Source organism: Chelon labrosus (assembly GCF_963514085.1).
Source record: "Chelon labrosus genome assembly, chromosome: 5".
Classification (NCBI taxonomy): Eukaryota; Metazoa; Chordata; class Actinopteri; order Mugiliformes; family Mugilidae; genus Chelon; species Chelon labrosus.
The window spans coordinates 27,606,036-27,618,465 of NC_140341.1; positions in this window are offsets into that span (position 1 = coordinate 27,606,036).

The window sequence follows — 12,430 nt, forward strand, 5'->3', positions numbered from 1 at the left end:
GATAGAGGTCATGGCTGATGAGGCCTGAGGGAGTCACTACTCTTTTGCTGCAAAGGCTCACCACGCCTTGCCTTGCTTTATAGCATTTATTTAAATACACCATTTTTTTGTAACTGACGTCTTGCTTCAGCATACACCGAGCTCTGTTTTCCACACATTCACACAATCTCCGCCGTTATTGTTGCCATAGAGGAAGAGGATGTAGACGCTAAAGCTTTCAGCATGAGCACCGGAGGCGCTCTGACAGGGAGAGCTTTTTTATCAGTTTGTAGTGGAGTATCAGTTTATGGAGTCAAGCAGGAGTGAAGCACAGCTTAACTAGGACACATGAAGAGCATTTCCAGGGAGAGAAAAGAAAGGACAAGCAGGTGAGCTAGATTGGTGTGATATCACAGGAATGGCTCTGGGGCTAGAAGTGTGTTTGTGAGAATGATGTGAAGCAGCAGAGACTAATACATTGAAAAGATCCTTTCTTCTTCAAAGACTTCTGATCACAGGGCTTCTTCAGACACATACACAATTGCACACAAACACAAACGCACTCAAAAAAAAAACAAAAAAAAAAAACATAGCCGTGAGTGTGAACGCACATCTTTCAGTGTCCTCTTCTACCGTCTCTCATCACCTTTCCTTTTGTGTCACATACACAGACCTCATGTGAATGTACAAAACAAATGTGTGTTTGTCAAAGGTCTTGGGGTACATGGTTCTTATCATGACATGTACGATTTGTTTGTCCTTTTAATAAAAAAGATTGGGTTTTCCAAAAAACTAATAGGTTATCAGCGAGGGGGCACAAACACGCAGGTTGGTGGTTAACCCTAGAAGACTAACGTCGGGTGATTTTCACCCACGCCATTGTTGTCACGTGATTCTCGTTGTGTTGCTGCTGTCTGATTTGCGTGATTAGCTCGGGTAGGTTCAGTATGTTTACTGATGTCATCAAAGGTAGGACTACTTCCCCACTCCAATCCCTGTTGTTTTCTGCAGGCACGTGTTCGGGTGATTTTCAGCCGACGTTAGTGTTTGTGCATTAGATCAGACGATCATAGTGATTTGCAACCTGATTTTTATGGCAACATTCTGTGCACAGCTATCGTCCATTCACAGGCTTGGATAATCTGGCACGACAACAAGTGAATAAAACAACAAAACAAAACTAAAGCTAGTTTTACTTTAGCAATCGCTAGCTACACATATTTCCTGGAATTTTTCCTGGAATTTGCATGTAATTCTTATTTAGTGTAATGTGTATGAATTATTTAGTGGTCATTTCCAAGGTAATTCATATGGTCAAAAGCATTTTTTATAGAGGAACAAAATATTCTTGCTGACAAATGCTTGTGAATTTAAACGCTTCCTTTGTATAGACGTCAGAAATGTGATAACTGACAACTTTTAGATTGAATATACTGTGTTTCTTACTAACTGACAGACCAGTACATGTGCAGAATGTCTCTCAGCAGTGAGTGCTTAAGCGTGGATGATCAATGATCAATCTATAGAGAATACTGAAACCGACTTTACAAAGTGCTTTGCAGTTCCGGATCCTACGTAAAGATCATTAACAGGAAAGTAATGGCTCAAAATAAATCAAAATAATAATCACACACATATAGTTACTATATTATATGCTCACACGTTTATTCTCTCAAATGTTCATAAGTTGATTTTCAAGAAGAAAATGAAAGCCTTTTAATTACTACACAGGCCATGTTAGGAGCTACAGCTGTTAGCTCCTGCATATCTGCCTCTTTAAATCCACTTGGCTGTTGATATTTAGTTACTTGAATTGAAAGAATTCACGCTGAGAGTTCCAACTTAGTCACCTCTTCTGACCAACAGAACCATGATACGCATGTCTGTCACAAAAGAGCCGACTGTTAAGAGTAGACCCAGGCAATGCAAAGAAAAATTGGCTGGCATTTTAATCTTTAATTCTAGCCGTGGTTCAGAATGTCTGCAGGGCATGTGAGAGTGATTCAGACATGAGCATTTCACAATCAGCACTTCAGCCGTGTTTTTTTTAATTGAATATTGTTCGCTTGAGACTTGGGAGCGCCTGCCAAAAATAACCACTGAGCTGTAGTAGATGTTGAAATCTCAAATTCATTTTGTTAAAATAACAAGGAAGACAGCCTGTGATGATTATACTTACGACATGTAAACATACTAAGGCCTACGGTCGTATACTTTTCATCTACTTCACTACAAGGTTTTTCATTTGTTTCATTATAAATGATAATATTAGCATGACTTTAAAGTTGCATTTCTGCCTTGATGACAGCTGCACTTGAGATGCAAGGATGCCACAGTCAGCATTCCTTCATCTCCTATAGTCTTTAAGTTGTTCATCACAGCTTTCTGGTGTCATTGGAATCATTATCTTGCTGTGGTATGAATCGTTCTCCACAACAATAAAAACCTGAGAGAGTAGCATGTCCTTTTAGCTACTTCTCCTTGGTCAATTTTGATGGAGGTTGAGTCACTGTTTCTGTTACTATTCTGTCAACAGAATGTTGTTAGTGGGGGCCTTTGGGTCCTATGGGCTCTGTGGAGGCCAGGTCAACACCTTGTGCTGTTTTTCCCATTTTTTTGAGTTGTTCCTAAACTGTGTCTCATTGCTATGGGGTGGGGGTGCCTGGTCTGGTCTCGGTGGGTGGTACATGTCTAAGTAACATCCACATGAATGCCAGGTCCAAAAGTTTCCCAGAAGAACATTGTATTATCACAAAATAGACAATGCAATGCAGAGTTGTTCCTGACTGTGGAGTTGCAGTCAATGAGTGGACATGATTTTTATTTTTTGGTGTACGCTGAAAGGGTTAACACATCCAATGTGATGCAACGTACAGTAAACCAATATGAGACAGAGTTCAAGCACTTTGATAATGCTGTCAACAGGAGACTTTGCAGAAAACATGAGAAAAATCCAGAGAGTACCAGAAGCTCTCAGTGAACCAAAACATTCTGCAATATGCCCTAAATGTGCTCTTTCATAGTCTTGGATTATGGATGATGTGTTGGAAATCTCATACCTGAGTTCCAGGAAAATGAGAAGACACCAAGACTTCATAATAACGCCACCCAACGGCACACCAGCTTGGATGATATTCACATAATCAGTGCTGATTGTGTTTTATTACACACTTAAGCTCATACCCTGCATCCTTTTTTTTTTTTGGTGATTTACTGTCTTACTAATTTACACTACACTCTACTGTAAGGCAGAACATATTTAAATTGTAGTGGAGTATGGACAGCTTTATTGTGGTGGGGATGCAACATTCCTGCAGTGTTGTTGCAGTGTAATGGATAATTCCATGTTATTTATGTTAATGCTCCTACATCCACATTATTGCACCTTATTTACCCTTCATATGTGTAGTGTATATTTACCTCTGACTCTATTTCTTGTACTATTGTACATGTGCAAATCTTGTAAATTTTGCATGTTTTATTTTAATTGTATGTATTTATTTACATTTTATTTTAACCACCATACACATATTTTTCTTTTTACTGGTGGTATTCAAGAGTGTTTTTTTTGTGTGTGCGTGCAACTGAGCTACTGTGACCAAGCAATTTCCCTTGTGGATGAATAAAGTCTGTCAAAGTCTAAGTAGTGTATATCAGAATGGCCCTGCTAAGGTTTGTTTGACTTTGACTTTTAAAACACTATGTAACACGTGTTTTTTTCCAAGAATTTTTCTGAATGTTGTTTTGTATTTTATTTCTACAGTCTTCGAGTGATCATCTAAAACCAGATATACTCACTTGTATGTACTTTGTTTCATTGTCTTGAAGCTGAACCAGGCTTTATTCAAAAACACAAGGGCTGGCACATAAAACAGAAAATGATTGCATTCAGATCTGTGGAGTGCGCTCTACTTGGTACTGAAGTGTCATCGATGTGGCCAGCTTTTGCAGATTACTGTGTAGATTACTGTCTTCCATGACCTCTTCAACTAGCAGAAAAGGTGAGTAATACTAGACTGGGTGTGGTGTCACACTGTGAATACTGTGCCTTCTCTGTTCAGCTTTAGCACCATCAGCTAAAAAAAGAAAGTAGGTCTATGTTATTAAATCAAATGACAATGTTGGATATGATGAGCTAAGTTATCAATCCATTAGACTTAGACTTATTAAGCCACAAGGGAAATTGCTTGGTCACATTAGCTTAGTTGTACATAAGATAACACTAGTAAAAAAAAATATATATATATATAGGTGTAAGATAGTTCATTCATTCATTCATTCATCTTCTGTACCCGCTTAGTCCTGTTAAGGGTCGCGGGGTCTGCTGGAGTCTATCCCAGCTGTCACCGGGCGAGAGGCGGGTACACCCTGGACAGGTCTGCAGTCTATCACAGACTTCCTTAACAAAGATGTTAAATTATTATTCATTTTAAACAGGGCGTAAAGCATTAAAGTGTGTACTAGTGTTCTAAAATTATGCTTAACATACTTCTATTTGGCACTGGGAAAACTGGCAAAAGTAGAACTGCTGCACATTAGAGTATGTGGGTTCTTGAATGTTTTCTACCATCTAAATGACATCTAAGTAAGTTTAACTCTTCTTCTTTTCCTTTCAGCTGTTCCCTTCAGGGGTCCCCACGGCGAATAATCTGCTTCCATCTCGCCCTATCCACTGTATCCTCTTTTCTCACACCAACTACCTTCATGTCCTCCTTCATTGGATCCATAAACCTCCTCTTTGGTCTTCCTCTAGACCTCCTGCCTGGCAGCTCTAACCTCAGCATTCGTTCGACCAATATATTCACTATCCTTCCTCTGGACATGTCCAAACTATATCTCAACCATTCCTCTCTAACGTTATCTCAGCTGTCCCTCTAATGTACTCATTCCTGATCCTATCCATCCTGGTCACACCCAGAGAAAACCTCAACATCTTCAGCTCTGCTACCTCCAGCTCTTTCTCCTGTCTTTTCCTCAAAGCCACTGTCTCTAAACCATACAACATCGCTGATCTCACCACCGTCCCACAAGCTTTTTTAACAAACTCTTTTGTTACCAAAAGACAAAATTATGTTTCTTAATTTCTTCAGAACATGGCCACTTTACACCCCAAACTCATACATAGACAGACAGACAGATACATAGATAGATATACATTATTAATCCCAAACTGAGAAATTTCACTGTTGCAGCAGCAATGTACAGGCACTCAGCATACCATACATAATTACAAAAAAAAATGACAAAGAAATGAATGAATGAAATTGCACTAAGCAAAATCTACCAGGTGCAAATGGATATGATATATATTTAGATATGTGGAGGAAAGCATGCACAAAACCTGAGCTGTGACTTTTCTTTTCCCCCCAGACATGTGACTCTTGGAGCAAGTTCTTTCTTTGAAAGCCTGTGCAGCCTCCTGATTGTCTCTGAGTGCTGCTCAGTGTGTTTGTGTGCGTGTAGGTGTGCGTTAATGTGTGTGTGCGTGCAGCACCCATTGACTTTTTCTCCCATTTGAGTACACAAGCACACACACAACAACAACGCTGCAGTGACACAGAGGCTGGTTGAACACAAAAGGCTGCTGGCTGTGACCTATGTGGGCTGAATGCTAACAGAGGCTAAGGAATGTGCACCGCTGGGGCAAATTCAACGGACACACACCCTTCTTTTTTGGAAAAGCACTTAAAAACTCAGTCAGAGATGTTGACTTGTAGCTGCTTTTGGGATAGGAGACAGAGCAAGGGAAACGGGGGTGGAAATGTAGCGCTGTGCTGCCGACAGGCAAGATCAATGAAGGGCACTTATGAGAAGAATGCTCACTGTTTGTAAGATTTACAATAAATACCCAAGCAGTATTTTTTCAATCCATGCATGTTTTTTTCCTGTGGCTTCTTTTTCTTTCTCAAACTGGATTCCTTGCGAAATATCCCTCGGTTTGTTATTGTCGTTTGACTTTTTGCAAACAACTTGTACAAACTGAGTTATTGAAATCATCTGTAAATGTTACATTTGTTCAGATGTCTACGAAGAAAAAAAAAACCTCAGCCAAGTCATTATTCTGTCGCTCTCTAGGTGATTCACAGAGTGCACAGTAATCCAAAAAGCATCGATAGCCTAATTCAAACATCTTGACTTGGAAAATGGAGTCTTTGTCTGAGCCTCTTTGATTATTTCTCCAGATAATGGTTGCACTTGTGTCAATATAGTCTGAATATGAGCGCGAGCGCTGGACATGAGTGGCCTTGTTCAGTTTTGTTTACTGAACCGCACATCCAGCAGTTGCCACCCTAAACTATTTTTGTATGCCAGGAAAAAAAACTTAAAACTGCCCACTGAATTCCCAAATCATCTGGCAGCAACTTTGACCTCTGACCTCAAGGATAGTTTGGGTAGACTGTGGGAACACAGTTAGATGGTGTTTTCTACCCCTTTATCTGTCATAACAAGCTCACTGTGGGGGTGGCAGAGAACAGAGCGTGGAGGCAGGAAGTAGAGGGAGTACGAGAAGGTAAGACTATTTACTACAGCAGGATGGATTTTTAAAAGCTCATCTAAAGACTATAATGAGCATAATTTACAAATACTTTTCTCACTGTCTGTTAGGACAGAATTATTATTTTTCATCCCCACTTTATTATTCTGTAGCTCAATGTCTATTCGGGGTGGTGTGGTGTTTTGTTTATCCCTGACAGTCAGCGGCATCTGTTGACTAAATGTCCTTTTCAATCAACATGAAGACACTACCTGTTGCCAGCAGCTGTTAACACACCGTTCCTCACACTGATATGTTGATGTAAGAGTTGTCACTGCGACCTGACTTTAGCCTACAAGCTGCACAGCTGTATTGATCTTGTAACAGCTTTTTCTTCAACAGTTGTTTTTTTTTCTCTCTATTTTTCAGTCACAATTATTCAAGGATGTAGCTCCACTAACAGTTAAATGTTGGGACATCTGCTCGTGAAGCTTTTTAAGATGGTCTGATTAGACTGACTGTTTTCTAAATGCAAATACAATAATTACATTTTACATATTCACAAAATTCTCTTGTGTGCACACATTTGCATGTTTCTGATCAGACTGGAGGGATTGTGGTGGCATTTTTCGCAACAATTGGCATTCTGGGAACTGTAGGATCCAGCTTTTTATAATGTACTAATGAACTAAAGTCACTATATATCAGCCTGTACTACTTTTGTATTGACAGGACATATATTTCTTTCTTGTGTCTCTTGTGATTCTATCACCACCATGAAACTGAAATATAATATTAGCGGAAAACTCATATGAACGCTAATAAAAAGGCTAAAGTAACCTCATTCAAATATTTCTTTCAGCATGTCTTTCATCTCCTCCTCTTCCTCCTCTCAACTCCATTCAACCAGACACCAGGCCCCCCCGCTGTGATCCTCCACCATCCAGCTGGTGACAGGTGAGGAGCCCGAACGACACGGGAGACAGACGGTGTCAGCAGTGACACGGCTGCTGCATCCGTTTACAACAAGAGTGTTTGTGCTGACACGAGTTGCGTGTGTGTTCACGCAACTTAGGCTGACCACCCGTGGGGATTCCCACTCCGAATCCAGCAAACAAACAAACAAGCAAAACAGACAGCCCCGTCCTGTGAAAACAGCCCACGAAAATCCAAACACGGCCGCTGTTGCTTCTGCTGCCTTAAATCAACAACAACAGACACATGCACAAACAGATGGTAAAGCGAGTCACTCTTTTAACTACCCAACGTTGACATCTTTTCCTGTTCCTCTTCTTTGTTCCCCCTCTCCTACCCGCTCTTAGTCTTGCTCTCCCTGTCTGTCACACAAACCACCTATTAAAACTACCTGACAAAACAATTCACATACCCTGAACTGTATAAACTGTTGCTATAAGACTAAAGCTCCATAAAATAGAAAAGAAAAAATCTGCAAAAGAATAAGGAAGTAAATGTGTAAATAGAAAGAGAAATAAATAGAAGCATACAGAAATGTAGAAATATAAAGACAAGTGAATGAAAGAATAAATAAGTGCTGAAAATAAATAAAATAATAGGTGTGGAAGTATAAAGAGAAATAAACAAACAATTAAATATCATAGTCGACCCCACCTCTCACCCAATGACAGCTGGGATAGGCTCCAGCCCCCCCGCGACCCTTCACAAGACAAACGGTTGTAGAAGATGAACGAATGAATTTGTCATTTGTCTTTTCCTTTTTGCGTTATCCATTTTATCCCAATACCTTTTTGTCACAAACTAGTAGTCAATCAGCTGGCCTTGGGCCACTTAGCAGTCCATCCCAGCATGAACAACAGGAAGTGGAAGCAATGCAGATGTGGAATGCGGGAGGAGGGTGTTAGTAATCATAAAGCATTTCTCGATAGCGGTAGGAGGTTCAAAAGAGGAGATGAAAACACTCTAACATTAAGCATCTGCAACGTTGTGAGGACTGTGAAATCATGTTTGTGAAAAGGGTAGGCTACAGGCAACTTTCAGCACACCTGTTGCAGTCCAAACATATGATAATGTGCGCACACACACACAGGAAAATGTGAATGCTGACACAAACTCTTGAATAAACTGCCATCAGCACTGCCGTACTCTTGTAATCGCTTGTAAACACATAAACACACACTGTTTCTTTAGAACTCACTGTAGTAGACACACTTGTGGTTAGTGGTTATTGCTCTGCTCATGGACCCTTCAAAAAGACAGCCGCTCCTGTGATCAAACATAAGTCAGCAGTGTTGAACCTATATGTCCAGTGAGTATAAACTGTTGTGAGAATTAATGTACACACGTTGATATTCAAATCCAAGTCCACTTCAGTTACGGCATCAAAATCGTGGATAGACCTTCATTACCGTCCCAAACAGTAAACTACATTGTGAAGTTGCTGTAAAATAGGCTATTGATTGCAGCCTTCACGCAACACTATCATTTAGCTTTACAAGCCGAGCTTTACAAGTGAATTTCTAACCCCCCTTGCCATTATTTTCCATGTGACTTAGTTTTTACTGTGTCACTGTGTACACTGATGGAACTGCATTACAATTCCGACAATTCAAACGGTCAATTTCACATGCATTTGCTGTACCTTCATTCAAAACTGGTTTGGTCTTCTTCCCACTCATCTTATCATTGCCACTGTGACTGTGAGTTTCATTTGCAACTTCAGAAACTGACTGCTGACTGTTTTTTTCTGAAGCTACCGCCATACTTACTTTATGCAACCTAATTTTAACATTTAATCTCAGCTTTTATCTTCAGGAGGACATTTGTGTCTAAGTATTATTTATTTTTGTTTTTATGTCTGGTTTAAAGTTCATGGTACATCAATCAGGCATAACATTATGACCACCTTCCTAATATTGTGTAGGTCTCCCTTGTGCTTCCAAAACAGTTGTGACTCATCAGAGAATGGACACGGTCCTTCTGAGGGTGTCCTGTGGTGTCTGGCAACAGAATGTTGTTAGTGGGGGCCTTTGAGGGGAGGGGCCTCTGTGGATCACCCCACAGATACCTGATCAGTTTGGGATCTAGTGAATTTGGAGGGCAGGCCAACACCTTGTGCTGTTCTTCATGTTTTTTGAGTTGTTCCTGAAGCGTTTTTTTTGTGAATGCCTGTGTCAGGCTGCATCCTGCTGGGGATGGCTGCTGCCATCAAGGAGTGTCATTGCTATGGGGTGGGGGTGCCTGGTCTGGTTTAGGTGGGTGCTACATGTCTAAGTAACATCCACATGAATGCCAGGTCCAAAAGTTTCCCAGCAGAACATTGGATTGTCACAAGATGATCAGTGGTTATATACTTATGCCTGATCAGTGTATAACTGTGAAGATAGCCCAGCTTGAGTGATGACCAGTTGAAATATCCTTTTGTAATTTGTTAAAACTGTTTGCTCTGTTGTACACAGACAGACAGAGGCACAGCAGTACCTGCCATCAGGACCTCTCATTATAATCTGCTTTATACCTGTCATCAAAATGAGTGTCTGAGTGCCTGAGTTTTGTGTATTCCTAATATGTAGCAATGTGCACATTATAGTCAAAGGTGTGGGAAGGTGTATGAGTCAATAAAAGCTTTGAGGGAGTGATCGCTAAGTGAATAAACTCTTAAGAACATTGTTATGGTTAGGATTAAAGCAGTGGGGGACATAAAATTAAATTTCTGTATCGTTCGTAGATGGTTTTAAATGTAGATTGTGGTCTTAAATACAGACAAGCAGAGAGCTCTCTATTTATATTTTTAGCCCAGCTATCTTTGTCTACTTCATAGCGTCAGCTGCTGAAGATATATATAAATATAAATACATAATGATACTTCCTGTTTCTTTTTTCCATGAACTGGAGCACAACCTCAGATCCTTTGGCTCTTTTTTTCAAGTCTCTCAGGAGAAACTGCTTTTCCATCCGATTACTGCATTCCAAAGGGTAAGTAAACTACTAGAGATTCTCTCGCATGTTGCAGAGTTGATGGCTGAAGCACAATGAAACATGTCGATATATATATCACAGGACAGAAATAAATCATTAAAATAGGTTTCAGATTTAACCACTTATCAAATGTGTTTGCGTTGAATAGTATGGCTGCACTATTGTTTTGAAAAATAAACTCTCTAAAGCTAAGTTGCTGCAGTTCAGATTTGTAATTTTGGCAGTACAATATCACAACAGAATGAAATTAAAACCTACATTTTAATAGTATAGGCTCATATTAGGGGTTGAACGACTTTGGATTTTTTAAAGTCGACTAATATGTGGTGAAAGTCAAGTCGATGTCGACTAGTCGATGACGTCACACATAAAAACACAGTATTAAGTAATGCTTTGCAGCAATGAAATCTGTATTCTTGACCTGAATACATATTGTTGCATCTCACACAAAGGAAGCTACTGAGGCTTTTCTGCAAGGTAACTGAAGCTTGAACATGGGCTACTGTTGGCCTTAGCCCACACCAACGCCATAAACACCGTCAGTCTAAAGCATATAATGTGCAGCTCTACAACCACAGCAACCATGTCAACTAATAGAGCACAATAGAACTGAACATAAACACATGAGCTTATCAATACTATGCGCCGCAGATATGTATAGCCTATATTTTTTTCTTAAGCAAGAAGCTGTTTGGGGGCCCCTAGTTTGTCAAACTACAATGAAGAGATTCCTAACCCTTAGATGGATTCAAGGAGTTTTATTGTCATTACACACATGTTGGTAAATGAGGTGGAACGAAATTAGTTACCCAAGCCAAAGCAGAAACAGTAAGAGTATAAAAATAGAATAAAATTAGCTAAGTATAAAAAATAGGCAAGTAAGTAATATAAATATAGAAAGTGACAATTGTGCACTATTGGAGTCTGTGCAAAACAACTGCATTCAGTGCAAAATGTATCTAAAAATAATGCTTATTTAACATCACAGTCACTTATCAGCATAACTCCTAATATACTTAATCAAAGTAATAATAACAGTTTGTGTTTATGTGATGGTCCTGGAGCTTTCATTGTACGTTGTATAATGACAAAATAAAGTACAACAAGCCCTGTTGTAAGAATATATAATGTATAATGTAAAAAAAAAAAACGGTATATCTCCAAAGTCTTTTCCATGTATGGCAGCTAAAGGTCTAATAACTTTAGAAAATGAAATTCATCAGCAAATTGGTGATCTGCAGCCTCCTTCTCTCTGTCTGCCACAGATAGGCTTTGAACTGTTCCTCTGCTAGTGTTAGCAGATGTCTTTTCAGATGATTGTGCATTGTAGTAGTACATTTGTTGCATTTCTGGTCTGACCTACTGCATATCACGGTAGAATGGGCTTCGTATTTCCACACACTTGATGAACTGCTGCTAGTTTGCTGCAATGACCCATTGGGCTCCTCACCTGTCTTCTAGGAAGCGTCCATGTTGTTATTGTTAAATGATCGGCGAGTAGTCGACTTCCTGCTTAAAGTGTCATGGTACATAGAAATAAACACTAGAAGTCGCGTTGACTACCACGGTCTATTGGAACGAATGCGTCAACAGAACCGCCATCTTGGTACAGGGGAATGCAGCTTCTATATGACGAACGTCAATCGGGGACAAGGCATACATACATAATTAAAATACCTTAAATCGGCGAGTTTATTTTCTTGTTTCGTTACGAATGTCAGAATAAAATAAAATAATAGGTTTTTGTTAACATAACCTGTTTTACGTTCAAAATCTAATGGACATAATTCAATTTTTCCACTCAAATAAACTCAAATAAACACAAACTCCGATTGTGCGGAACAATGTAAATACATACAATACAGAATAACACAATGCGTTACCATTCAAAGTCCTAGTCAGGCCTTAAAAAAATGTTACAAAACAACCTATTCCATTAATTTAATTTAACGCAAGTGCTCTACAGACTGGAAATTGCTATTTTCAATTTTAATTCACAAACGAAATATGTTTGGTTTTCTT